This window comes from Micromys minutus, assembly GCF_963924665.1.
Source record: "Micromys minutus genome assembly, chromosome: 15".
Lineage (NCBI taxonomy): Eukaryota > Metazoa > Chordata > Mammalia > Rodentia > Muridae > Micromys > Micromys minutus.
Window position 1 is genome coordinate 12046524 of NC_137984.1, and position 13905 is coordinate 12060428.

Here is a 13905-nt window from a genome sequence, read left to right on the forward strand (position 1 = left end):
CTGGGAAGTTACTGTACTCAATGTGCTAGTCTGTTATACAGGGGGAAAGAAAAACAGATCAAAATCAAGCAAATGTAAAGGGTAAGGTTGACTAGAAGCATTCAAAACACAAGGCGGTAATCCTCTGCTGTGGAGTTAGAATGTGTTATGGTGCTGAAAAGGACTGTTAGTGGGGAGATGTGGGCATCACCTCAGGAGTGATGTTCAGTGTCTTACATGGTTTGGTTTGGTGGAGACCCTTTATACCCACACATTTGACATGCCTTTATCACAATTATATGAACTAACCCCTCTCCCTGATGTTTATGGTGTTATATTTATAAAAATGATAGTGTTGGGGGATATATTTTGGTGGATATGTGGTGATATATGTGGTAAGTGGGTGCCTTGGCAGTCCCATGCTAAGGCATCCCTTCCCCCTGAAGGACCAGCTACACAAGAAGACAAGAGCAAGAGAATGAGGAGAGGGCAAGCAGACCCATTTATAGTGATTTAGGCATACCATGCTGTTGCCAGGTAACTGTGGAATGGAGCTTAGACAAAATATTAACTTGTGGGACAGCCTTTTTCTATGCAGAAATAAAACTGGGAGAGACAATGGCTTTCCTCACAGGAGCAAAGGGCAAAGAGAAGACCATTTTTCCCATAGATATGTCTATCTGCAAACCAGTTATAAACAGTAGACAGATCAGATGATTTAGTATTTGCACTCCAACCATGTTCCAGTCAGAATGAACAGATTTTGGAAACAAAGGGTCTGTGAATGAAATTGTCAGTGGGATTAATCATTTTAAGACAAATCTCAAAATGTCTTTCTTCAACCTCCAGGAGGGAGATTTTAATCCTGAAAAAGAAAAAGAATGGCAAAGTGGAAAATGTGAAAATGGATGATTTTGAATAAATCATAGCTTCTCTTGCCAGAGTATGATGAACAAGGATTGGGTGTGTGAGGTTAGAATGAATAGGCAGTAGGGGTAAATTGGGAGAGATTTTATGGACATTAGAAATGTTTGTATGTTTAGGAAACTGAAGTCACAGAGTGCTCAAATATCTGCTAGCCAGGACACCATTTCTCTGCTTAAATCCTTAATTTTCAGGACTTAAACTATAATAAAATAATACTAAGTGACATAAGCCAGACTCAGAAAATAAACATGGTATGTACTCATTTTTAGGTATATATTAACTGTAAAGTAAAGGACAATCATAGTAAATACACAGACCCAGAGAAGCTAAGAGAAAAGGATAAGGGTCAAGGGAGGATGCATGAATTTGTCTGGAAGGAGAAATTAAATGATATCCCGGGTGGAATGGGTGCAGACAGGGGCAGGAATAGGAGGGACCAACTAGTGGAAAGATGGAGGGAAGATCAGGAAAGACAACTGGAATTAGGGGGCATCTCAGGGATGAGATAGAAGCCCAGTGCACTGGAAAAACCACAAACTATACAGGGCTGACCCTACCTCAAAATACTGGTAATGAGGATATAAAGCCTGAACTGGCCATCTTCTATAACCAAGCCAGACATTCAGTAGAAGAATTTGAGGCAAGAACCATGCCAAAAAACCTTGAGCCTACTATAATTCCTATATATAATTTATGCTAAAATAAAGTTGGCCCAGCTTGATACTGACACCACAAGAAGGATCCTACCTCTGGCACTACCAGGAAAGTCAGGACCCCAAGGCTGGATGGCCCAGAGTCCTAAGGTAGAATCAAATAGAACTTGCAGAAATATAGTCAATGAAAAGATTCCTGATGACCTTCTGCTTTACTCATAGATCAGTGTCTACCCAGTTGTCATCGGAGAGGCTTCATCCAGCAACTGCTAGAAACAGATGTAGAGACTCACAGCTAGACATTAGGTAGAACCCTACAGAAGTGAGGAGAAATATTTGTAGGAGATAGAGGCGTCAAGGACACCACCAGAAAGCCCATAGACTCAATGAACTCACAGTGTGTCACAGAGAATGAACTGCCAACCAGAGAGCCTGCGAGGGTCTGACTTGGCACTTTGCATATAGGTTAGGGTTCTGCCACTCCTTGTAGAAGTCATATCAGTGGGAGCCAGGACTGTCCCTGCCTCTTTTGCCTGCTTTTGGGACTCTTTTTTTTCCTACTGGTTTGCCTGGTTCAGCCTGATTTGAAGGAGAGTTACCTAGTCTTACCACTATTGATATGCCGTGTTTGGTTGATATTCATTCGAGTCCTGCCCATATCTGAAGAGAAAGGAGAGTGGACTTGGAGTTAAAGATGATGAAGAAACTACGGGAGGGTGGGAGGAGAGGAAATTGAGATTTGGATGTAATATATGAGAAGAAGAAATAAAACCTGTTTAAAACATTCAGGCACCTTCTAACTTACAGAGAAATTTTCCAAATCCTTCAGTTTCTCACCCCTGTTTTCCAACTCTCAAAAAGTAACAGCAATGAGAAGAGCAAAATCTAAATTTCACTTAAACCTTTATGTGTGTTGTCACTGTAGAAGGAACAAAAACTAACATGACAAGATATGTAAGAAAAAGAGGAGGAGCAAGGGTGAAAAGAATACCTTTAACTTATTTATTTATTTCTATTGGATATCTTTTATTTACATTTCAAATGCTTCCCCTTTCCCAGATTCCCCTCCATAAACCCTGTACCCGATCTTCCCTTCCCCTGCTTCTAAGAGGGTGTCCACACCAAACCCCTCCCACATTCTTGCCCTGACATTCCCCTACACTGGGGCATCTAGCTTTGGCAGGACCAAGGGCTTCTTTTCCCACTGGTGCCCAACAATTTGGATAGTGATTTAGTTCCTGGATGCACTGGTTGGTTGGTATTGTTCTTATGGGGTTGTAAACCCCTTTAGATCCTTTAATCCTTTCTCTAACTCCTCCATTGGAGACCCATTCTCAGTTCAAAGGTTGGCCTTGAGCATCTGCTTTTGTATTTGTCATAATCTGGCAGAGCCTCTTATGAGACAGCTACATTAGGCTCCTGTCAGCATGTTCTTCTTGGCATCAGCAATTTTGTCTGGGTTGGTGGCTGTATATGGGCTGGAACTTCAACTAGGGCAGTCTCTAAATGGCCTTTGCTTCAATCTCTGCTTCAAACTTTGTCTCTGTATTTCCTCCTGTGAATATTTTTGTTCCCTTATTCTAAGAACTGAAGCATCTGCACTTTGGTCTTCCTTGTTCTTGAGCTTCATGTGGTCTATGAATTGTATCTTGAATCATCGGAGCTTTTGAGCTAATATTCACTTATCTTAATAATGAAATAATATATAAATCTACCATTCCTGAAATCTGTGAGTGTCCTGTGTAACAATAATGCTGCCTAGTAATGGAGGTGAACTCAGTGATATTATGACAGATGCTCTTCTGAACTCTCTGGGTAACAGATGATAATTTAAGGGAGAAGTCACAATTCACCTGAGTGCGGAATGAGCAACTCATTAGCTGGCAGGTATTTTGAATGTTTCGTGGCAGAACCATCAATGACCCCACATAGTTATTTAATACTACTTATAAGATGTTGAAGAATAAAACTAAATTAGTTTAATTTGATGGAGGTGACCAAGGACTTCATTTTTACTTATATTATTTTCTCCTATCAGGAAAACTCCAAAAAGAAATTGAATACACTTAGTACAAGAAGAAAAGGAAGAGTAGAGGTTTTAACTTAGGAGCCTGAGTTTATAGGTACTCTTCAAATTCAGGAGACCAGATGAGGTCAATTCAAATATAATCTATATAGAGATATAAAAGGATAATGAGGGAAAGGCTAATGATATGAATGCTTTAAGAGAAAAAGCTGTCTTTGATCAAATTATTTGAATAGAAAAAATGAAAATATATTGGGAGAAGATAATGTGTCTCATATAATGCACACTGACAATATAGAAAGGACATGTAATTTTGATGTCAGAGAAATTATAGAGTTCTTATAATAAAAGCAAATTACTATGTATCAGGATGAATTATCATAATAAAATATAAAACCATACTGATGAAGTGACTTACTACATCCATATAGAAATATATTTCATGGGGTGGAGAGATGGCTCAGTGGTTAAGAGCACTGACTGATCTTCCAGAGGTCCTCAGTTCAAATCCCAAGAACATGGTGGCTCACAACCATCTGTAATGAGATCTGATGCCTTTTTCTGTTGTGTCTGAAGACAGTTACAGTGTGCTTATATGTAATAAATAAATCTTTAAAACAATATATACTTCATTATAAATATACATAACTCATAAACACATGAGTCTAGCATAGTGATAAGCCATGTGTAGTCTGAACATAAGCATTGAAAAAAGTAAGATGAGGCCATCACAAATATCACACAGATGAAAGTTTTGGTTAGAAACATTCAAATTATTCATTTAGTGAACATATTTTATGCACTCTAATAGAAATATATGTAAATGACAATATATTTTTTGCAAGTTTCTGAAGATAATAAACTTATTTTTCATTGATCAGAAACTGAACAGCTATAGGTAGAGTTGGGAATGTCAAAAGGATTAGTCTTCAGTTTGTGCCACAATTAAGAAATAATGAAATACTCATTGGTGGTGTCTACTAGAATGGCTTGCAGTTACTAGAAACATAGGTAAAGAATCCAATATGCCATGTACCCCCACTCTGATTTTCTCTCTTATAGACCTAAAGTGACAGTTTGAATGACCTTAGACTTGTAACTCTAAAACCATGAGCCAAATACCTTTATGCCTTAGAAGTTGGTTATCTCAAATACTTGTTTCAGCAACACAAAGCTGACTGACAGACACAATTTCTTAGAGGACATTTTTTAATAACCTTTATCTAAAAATCTCAATGCTGTGATCTAGAAATTACTTTTCCAGGAATCTGTTCAAAAAATATTTAGGATATATTCAAACTTTTACCACAACATGGTAAAACTTTCAGTTTATTTTAGCAGATGTTAAATTTATATGTTATTTGGAAGGTATAAAGATGTGACTCCTGGGTGTCATTTAGCCCCCTCCCCCAAGACTCTATGGCTGAACCTCACAGAAGTGATGTCAAACTTGGAGTCAGACATATCCAGCTAAATGCAGCCTTGGAGAAGAAAAAAAGTCAGGAAATGGGGGACTGTGCTGATTAGAAATCCCCAGTGTTAGTGCTGAATATTTTTCTTAAAAGAGTTCTGTTAAATAGTTCAACTTCTAATTACAATACAATGGAGATGATATCAGAAAACCAAGCTTTTCAAGGGTGGTAAAAACACTGACGATTGGCTGTACCACTATAATAAGTATTTGAAATATGTTATTCCTCCTTAATGCAACAAAAGGTTCTAAAAATTAGAAGTATTAATGAGTCTGTGGAGAAGAACTGAGTCTTACCATTTCTTTCTCTGATTTATCCTCTTGAGATAACTACTGTGTAGCTTTGTGTTTGAAAGCCACATAGTTTGTGCTGGGTTTTAATTATTTGCTCTCAAATTATCTCCATGCTTAACCAAATAATAAAAGCGTTTAAAGCACAAATATTTGCCAACCTGTTAAATTCTTTTTCTTTGTCTTAGTGAACACTTAATAAATATTTAGCATGTGCTGTGTACACTTCTCTCAGCAACTTGCAATTAAATAATTATATCAAGGCTACACAAATTATTTTGACATCAAGTTAATCTCTAAATTATTAACCACTTTGTTTCTGCTGTATATATAATTTATAGTTATGATTAAACATATTTGAACAAATAAATCTAAGGCAAACTGTTAATATTTCTAATGGACACATCTGTCCTACACATATTTGTTGAAGATAAATGGTTCTAGCATTGTTTGTGTTTTCTCCATTAACAATACAGAATATTATAATAAATCAAATTTATATGTAAATGATTAACTTCTTGTTGACTCCTTATAGAAAATAAAACTTTAAGTGATTTTAAAAGTCATATTTTCTTAAAGACATTTCTGAATATCAGTTGTAAATAATTCCACACAAAATGGAATTAGAAAATAAATGCATGTATTCAAGTTGTGTGTGTGTCTATACGTGCAGATTACCCACATTATAAGTATATAGGTGTGCAACAGAAGGCAGAGATATCTTTGTGAAATATCATGCTCTACCATGCTCCAACTTATTCTTTTGAGGCAGTGTCCCTAATTTAATTGGAATGTCAACAGGCATCAGCAATCCTCCTGTCTCCATCCCTTACATTTGATGTTTTGCAAAGCAGAACAGTAAGTTGCATGCCAACATTTTACATGAGAGCTAGGGTCTGAGCTCATCTCCTCCTGCAAAGGCTTTCACAGCATAAATTACTGACAGAGGTTATGGACAGGACTAAGAATGACTCAGAAGCACTCATATCACCAAAAATCCCACCTGAGTATGGGAGCCTCATTTCTAGATCCTTCTTCAGGAACGGCAGTCAAGGAGATTCAGTTGTGAAGAGAGTGTGTTCTCTCTCGTAACTGTTCATTGTGCTGCTCATTCTGACCTACTGGAATGCTTTCTGAGATGGAAAATTGGGCTCCTAATTGAGCCTTATGAGTCTCCTTTTAGTAGGGAATGTTTCAAGTTCAAAGAAATCAACGTATTACTTCTCTGATTGCTCACTGCCCCTATTTGGTATCTTTCTGCATCACCACCATGCAAGAGAAACAGTAGCATTTTCACCTTATGATGTATATGTATATGTATGTGTATGTGTATGTGTATGTGTATGTGTATGTGTATATGTATATGATGTATATGTATATGTATATGTATGTGTATATGTATATTATGTGTATATGTATATGTATGTGTATATGTATATGTATATGTATGTGTATGTGTATGTGTATGTGTATGTGTATATGTATATGTATGTGTACATGATGTATGTGTATATGATGTATGTGTATATGATGTATGTGTATATGATGTATGTATATGTGTATGTGTATATGCATATGTATATGTATATAATTTTTTACCTTAGTTTTATGTTTCATTAAACATCCAAAACATTCAACAACATTGAAGTTAGGCAACTATTCATGGCCAAACTTTACAGTATTGATTTTTTTCTCATATGAAATCACAGCCTGCATATATGTTTAAAAATTAGTTATGATCTAGCAAGATCTTAATTAGCTTGTTGCTTGCATTAGTCCAGTTTGGGATGAATCAGAACCTGTTCATATTGCTCCTGTTAACTTGCTTTTTTAAAGTCTCTTTTATTCTGAGCTCTCTCAGGCTTTCTTCAATGAGTCTAGGCTATATTTGTAAATTGTTCTGCTTCAGTGAATATTTTAAAAAATGACTTATGTAGTATAAGTTTTGATAGTTGTGAGATTAGAGTTGCTTCCAGATGATTTTAGTAGAGTTAAGAATTATACCTATCCACATATGTTGAAATATTTACACCAAAACTTCCAATTTCAATTCAAAATTACAATGTAAATGCATCTTTATTTTTTAATCACCTTCAATGTTTTTTAGTTAATTAGCTATTTTCAGCCATGTTATAATTCCATCAGCATTCTGTCTCTAGAAATTGTCCCCATCCTTATACTAGGTTTTATTCATTATACACTAGGCTATTGATTTCATTAGGATCACTCATCTTCTTTCCCTGCTTTTAAAATCCAGTCAAACCAGCCATTTACAGGGATACACTACAGACTAGCCCCAACTGAAATCTCAGGGCAGCACAGCTTTCCATGTGGCAGTATTAATTATTTGAGCACAGCTCTAAGAAACCATGCAAAAGGGGAAGCCACAAAAGAGACACCTCTTTCATTCTATCTGGACTCAAAAGTTCCTCGAAGTTGATTCCTAGTCACATTTATACTCTTTATATTCCAGCATCCAAACTCCTATTATTGATGTTTCTTGTCACTCATACCATGATTTTGCTTGCAGCGTATGGACTCTGTGTTCTGTGCTATAAACTCTTTATCCAGACACATTCCTGGCTCCACAAAACCAAGACCAAGCATTCTAGACACGGGGATTGTTATGTCATGTGCAAGGATCCTAAGTTAGACTTAAATTACTCAGCAAACATAAAAGATCCAGCAGGTGTAACAATCTACAATTCCGTGGATCTGGGAACAATATACAAGACCGTAATATATTGATTTACACATTAGTAAAATCTAGTCAGACAAAATAGAACAACATTTATACTATTCATAATGATAGTAGCAAAAACAAATGTACATAGTAAAAAAAAAAATCCAATAAGACAGAGTAATGTACTTGAGGAATCCGTAAAATTATATGAAGAGCTGAGGGGTTAAGACAATTTTATAGGATGATTGTTATTAATAAGCGAGGACATGGAATTTGTCTTATCACACATCAGCAAATGCTCTTTGGTAATTATTGAAATGGTTTTGTCCTAGTTCAGTGATGCCCATATTTACTGTTGGACTTGAATGGAAAGCCCAGAAATAGCTTACTCATCACAATCAATCTTATATATCAAAGGAAATAATATATTGTTTATGTATTTGTAAGAATACATAATTCATAAGAAATGTGATGATTTCTTGATACAATAAATGTACAAAAAGGTATCTGAAGGATAATATACAAAATATATGAACAACTCAAAAAATGAAACATCAATGAATTAAATAATCCAACTTAAAAATGGAGTACAGATCTTAATAGAGAATTCTCAATAGTAAAATCTCAAATGGCTAATAAGCACTTGAAGAATTGTTCAACATCCTTAGCCATCAGGAAAATGCCAATCCAAATGACTCTGAAATTCAGACTTACAACATCCATCAGAATGGATAAGATAAAAAACTCAAGTATCTGAGGAGGAGGGAAAACCTGTAGGAGGACCAGCAGTCTCAATTAATCTGGACCCTCGAGCTATCTTAGACACTGAGCCACCAACCAAGCAGCATACACCAACTCATATGAGGCCTCAACACATAGATAGCAGAGAACTGCGGGTCAGGGTTCAGTCAGAGAAGATGCACCTAACCCTCAAGAGACTGAAGGCCCCAAGGAGTGGAGAGGTCTGTTGGGGTGAGACGTGGAGAGAGACATCCTCATAAAGACAGGGGGAAGGGAGGAGGTATGGGATGTGGAACATTCAGAGGTTGGACCAGGAGGGCAATAAAATCAGAAGTGTAAAAAAAAATTAAGAAGTGTTATGGAAAAAAACATCAACTCAAGTGACAGCTAATGCTGGGGTGCATGTGGAGCAAAAGGAACACTCCTCTGATGGTCAGTATAAACTTGCACAACCACTGTGGAAATCAATATGGCAGTTCCTTGGAAAATTGAAAAATCAATCTACCCCAAGACCTAATTATACCACTTCTGGCATATACCCAAAGCACTCTCCATCCTATTACAAGAAGACTCACCCAACTATGTTCATAGCAGCTTTATTTGTAATAGACAGAAATTGGAAGCAACTTTGATGTCCCTCAACTGAGGAATGAATAAAGAAAATGTAGTATGTTTTAACAATAAAGTATTGCTTATTTGTTTAAAATGATGACATCATAAAATTTGTAGGCAAGTGGATAGAACTAAAAAATATCATCCTAAGATATATAACCCACAGCCAGAAAGACAAACATTGTATGTACTCACTTATAAGTGAACATTAGCAATAAAGTAAAAGATAATCATGTTACATCCACAATCCATAAAGGAGGGTAAAACTGAGTGAATGTTTGTATCTTCCTGGGACGGTAAAATAGAATTGACTTTGTGTGTGAACTAGGAACAGGTAGGGAAGGGAACAGGAGCTATCATATTGGAAGAAAAGAGGAAGATAGTACTGGGAGAGATTACTGGAATTGGAGAGCATTTAAGGGGATGATCTAGAAATGCTATGCAGGGGAATCTCCTGGAGTCTACAAGAGTGACCCTAGTGAAGTCCCTGGTAATGAGAAATATAGAGCCTAAACTTACCATCTTCTACAACCAGACAAGTCTACTTGTAGTGAGACTGGATATCAACTCAGCCATAAAACATGACCTACAATCTGTCCTGTATGCAAAATATATTGGAATAATGGTGGTGCAGAATTTGTGAGAGTAGGCAATAAATGACTGATTCAACCTGAGGTTCACACTGCAAGTGAGAGCCCATGTCTGACAGCCTGAAACTGAAAGCTGAACAGCCTAGAGATCCAGGATAAGGACAAAAAAAGTCAATGAAATTTTTTCTAATGATATTCTTCTATATTCATAATTGACACCTCTAGCAATTGTCACCAGAAGAATGTCATTCAGAAACGGATACAGATAAAAAGAAGCCCACAGCTGAACACTAGGAGACTGGGAATCTCACAGAATAGGGGGACAAAGGATTGTAAGTCCTGGAGAAATCAATAATGCCAAGAGAACACAGTCTACCAAATAAATTAAGCAGGGCTCATGGGAGCTCACAAGATCTACTCAATGAACATGGACCCTGTATATGAGGTATGGGCCTGAGCTAGTTCCTCTGCGTATATGTTGTGGTTGCATAGATTACTGTTCTTGTGGGACTCTAAACAGTGGGAGTGGACTGTTTAGACTTTCTGCTTATGTTTGGGATTCCTTTCCTCCTTCTAGGTTGCCTTGTCCAGCTTGTGTGTAGTCTTTTGTTTGTTGGATAATTTATGTATTTACATTTCAAATGTTATCCTGTTTTTCTGTTACCCCCCTCATCCTCCTCTCTCTGCTTCTGTGAGGATGCTCTTCTTCCCAGCCATCCACTCCCACCTCAACACTCTGGCATTCCCCTACACTGGGGAAATGAGCCTTCACAAAACCAAGGACTCCTCCTATTGATACCAAACAATGCCATCCTCTGCTACATAGGCAGCTTAAACCACACCCCACCATGTGTACTCTTTTGTTGTTTAGTCCATGAGTACTATGGGCTGTCTGGTTGGTTGATATTGTTGTTCTTCCTATGGGGTTGTAAACCCCCTCAGCTTCTTAAGTTCTTCCACTACTCCTTCATTGGGGTCCTCTTCCTCAGTCTGATGGTTAGCTGCAAGCATCTTAATAGGTATAAGTAAGGCTTTGCCAGAGCCTCTCAGGAGGCATCCATATTAGTCTTCTGTCAGCAAGCAGGTTTACACAAGTAAACCCAATTCTAAAATTTTAATTCCTCAGATCTGACCGCAGTTCTGATACATAGCAAGAATGTGTGACATTTTAGTAAATGAGGAAGTGAATGTTTTATTGTGTAATTTGGCAGTGAAAAATATCTAAATAATTTATAGAAACACCTGCAAAAATAAGCATTAAATTAGATTATTAAATATCTACTCCAAATCTTCACAGAAATAATTTGTACTACATCTAGATTTCTAGTATAATCATCTTTAAATGCATCCAATTAACTCTGTATCATACTGTGTTTATATCATAAGGCCAACTATAGCATTATAGAGAAGTACTCAGAATTTCTTCACCCTAACTCACTATCTGGACATGAACGTTGCAGCAAAGAGTCAGGGATGGGGAACAACAAAAGGACTTTTAATTCATTAGTGAATAATTCATTTTCTCAGCAAAAACAAATAACATAAATTGATTCACATTGAATCAGACAGCTAATTGTTTCTCATTCAAAAACATATTAGTCTTCTATTTATTGTGTGCAAAGCTCTTTCTTTTTCTTTTTCTTGATTTTACTCTCATGGAAATAATGAAATAAATTTAACCACGATGAATAGATCTTCCAAAATGAAGTTGGTCTAGGCCAAGGGTAACACATACACCCAAATGTTTCTAATACATATACAAACAATGTGCTTACAAATTAATGCAGTATGTCCTGTTTAGCATCTACGACAAGAGTAGACACCCCAAGAGCCACATAGTTTCAGAAGGGAGTTTGCCAATACAAATAAATGCAACTCTGCCTATCTAAAAACTAATAGAGAAAATCAAAGGAAGTGCAGTGGAAAGGGCAGGGAATAAATTCTTAAGTGTTTTCAATACCTACCCGCCCTTGAAAGAAAACGTTCCATTCAAACATAGGCAATCACTGCCTTCCAGAAGAAAGAGCAGGGAACCATTGTAAGAGAGAAACCACCCTTCAGCAGAATTCAAAATTAAATGTGATGAGCCATGTTCAGAGCAGGGGATACAATGTTTGTTGTATTACTACTGATGCACTCTGGTAAGTGTTTGTGTCTTGATTGAAGGGGGTTGTCTAGGCGTAATGCTGAGCTACATCTGTGGGGGTGGACGAAGATCTGTGAGCCCTTGAAGAAGACTCTCTCAGAGAATTGTGAGATGTGCACAGTTAGGAGCCACTGACAGACTGTCCACACTGAGAGCTAAGGCTGAGACATAAAAACATCAGTTGGAGTCTGAAGAGCCCAAACTGCAGTAGCAGTTATGGATCTGAGATAGAATAAAATGGTGCCATCAATACCCTGTGAGTAGAAATTCTGAGCATCTCAGACAGTCAATCATGGTTAGGGATGCTGAGTTAGGAACACTAAGGCAGCCCTTGTCTACCTAATGCTGAAGGTGGGGATCTTGACGATTTTGGACACCTTTAGTTATAGTGAAAAGAGAAATACTAGCCATGGAGTAGGGGTGTGGGGGCAGCTGACAGGAGGGTCCCCAGAGAAGAGCTCTCTGACGGACGTTAAACTGCTGCCCCTTCTCCTCTTCCTCTCCTTCCTGATTGGTCCACCATCCACACAGACCCAAAACTCTCTGGCACTCAGGCTCCTTTCCCTAAGCTCACTATTTTCTTTCTTTACATCATTATATTTTTATTTATGTTTTTATAGCTGTCTCACAGTTTTAAAAACGAAGAAACTGTTTTAGAGACCACATACTTAACCCATCACTTGTATATACGTTTATAAACATGAATGCTCTGAAAAGTACATATACATAGGTGTATCAGTGTTAGATAGAATTAGGTACTAAAACTGCTTACAGAGGCCATCAGGTATGATTTCATAGTCATTCCTATTTCAAAAATTCACATTCTTTAAATAGGGTTTGCCATATTGATATCCTGTTTGTTCCCTACATTTTTTACAACTTTATTTTAAATAAAGAAATACATATACTGATTTTTAAAAGCATTTTGGCATAAAATTACAACCACTCTGGAAATCAGTCTGGTGGTTCCTCAGAAAATTGGACATAGTCCTACCTGAAGACCCAGTTATTTCACTTCTGGGTATATATCCCAGAGATGCTCCATTATACAATAAGGACACATGCTCCACCATGTTCATAGCAGCCCTATTTATAATAGCCAGAAGCTGGAAAGAACCCAGATGTCCTTCAGTAGATGAATGGATACAAAAATTGTGGTATATTTATACAATGAGGTAGTACTCCGTTATTAGAAACAATGACTTTATAAAATTTCTAAGAAAATGGATGCATATGAATCTCAAAAAAAAAAAAAAAAAACCCAAAGGCCAAAAAGTGAAAGCCACAGTCCTTCTTAGAAAAAAAAAATAAGTGTATAGCACCCTCTCAGAGTGGGGTACACCTAGACCTTAAATCATTAATAATCCAAGAGCTAAGAATATGGCCTTGTGGCAATTTTTGGTATTCAAGAATCATTATGTTTAATCGATACACACTAAGAAAAATTTGACTGTTTCCATGTTACATTCTGTTCTGCATGTACTTTATGCTTATGGTAACTAGTAAGATTTTAATGCATACTATCAAACCTTTAAAAGAATCAAGTACTGACAAGAATATATTCATAGTTTTAAGCTATTTTCTAAGGGTTGCATTCTCTAAGGCCAGGGGTGAGATTCAGCCAGGAAAGAGCAGTCTTTCTAAATGTGGCCATTTCTTTTCTTTTTTTCTTTTTTCAAGATCAGCCCACGTTTCTCCTTCACCTCTCTAGTGAGGAAGTTGGCTTACTATGCTGTGTGAAATGAGAAAATTTCAGATATAGAAGCCTAAAAATGAAAGCTTTATT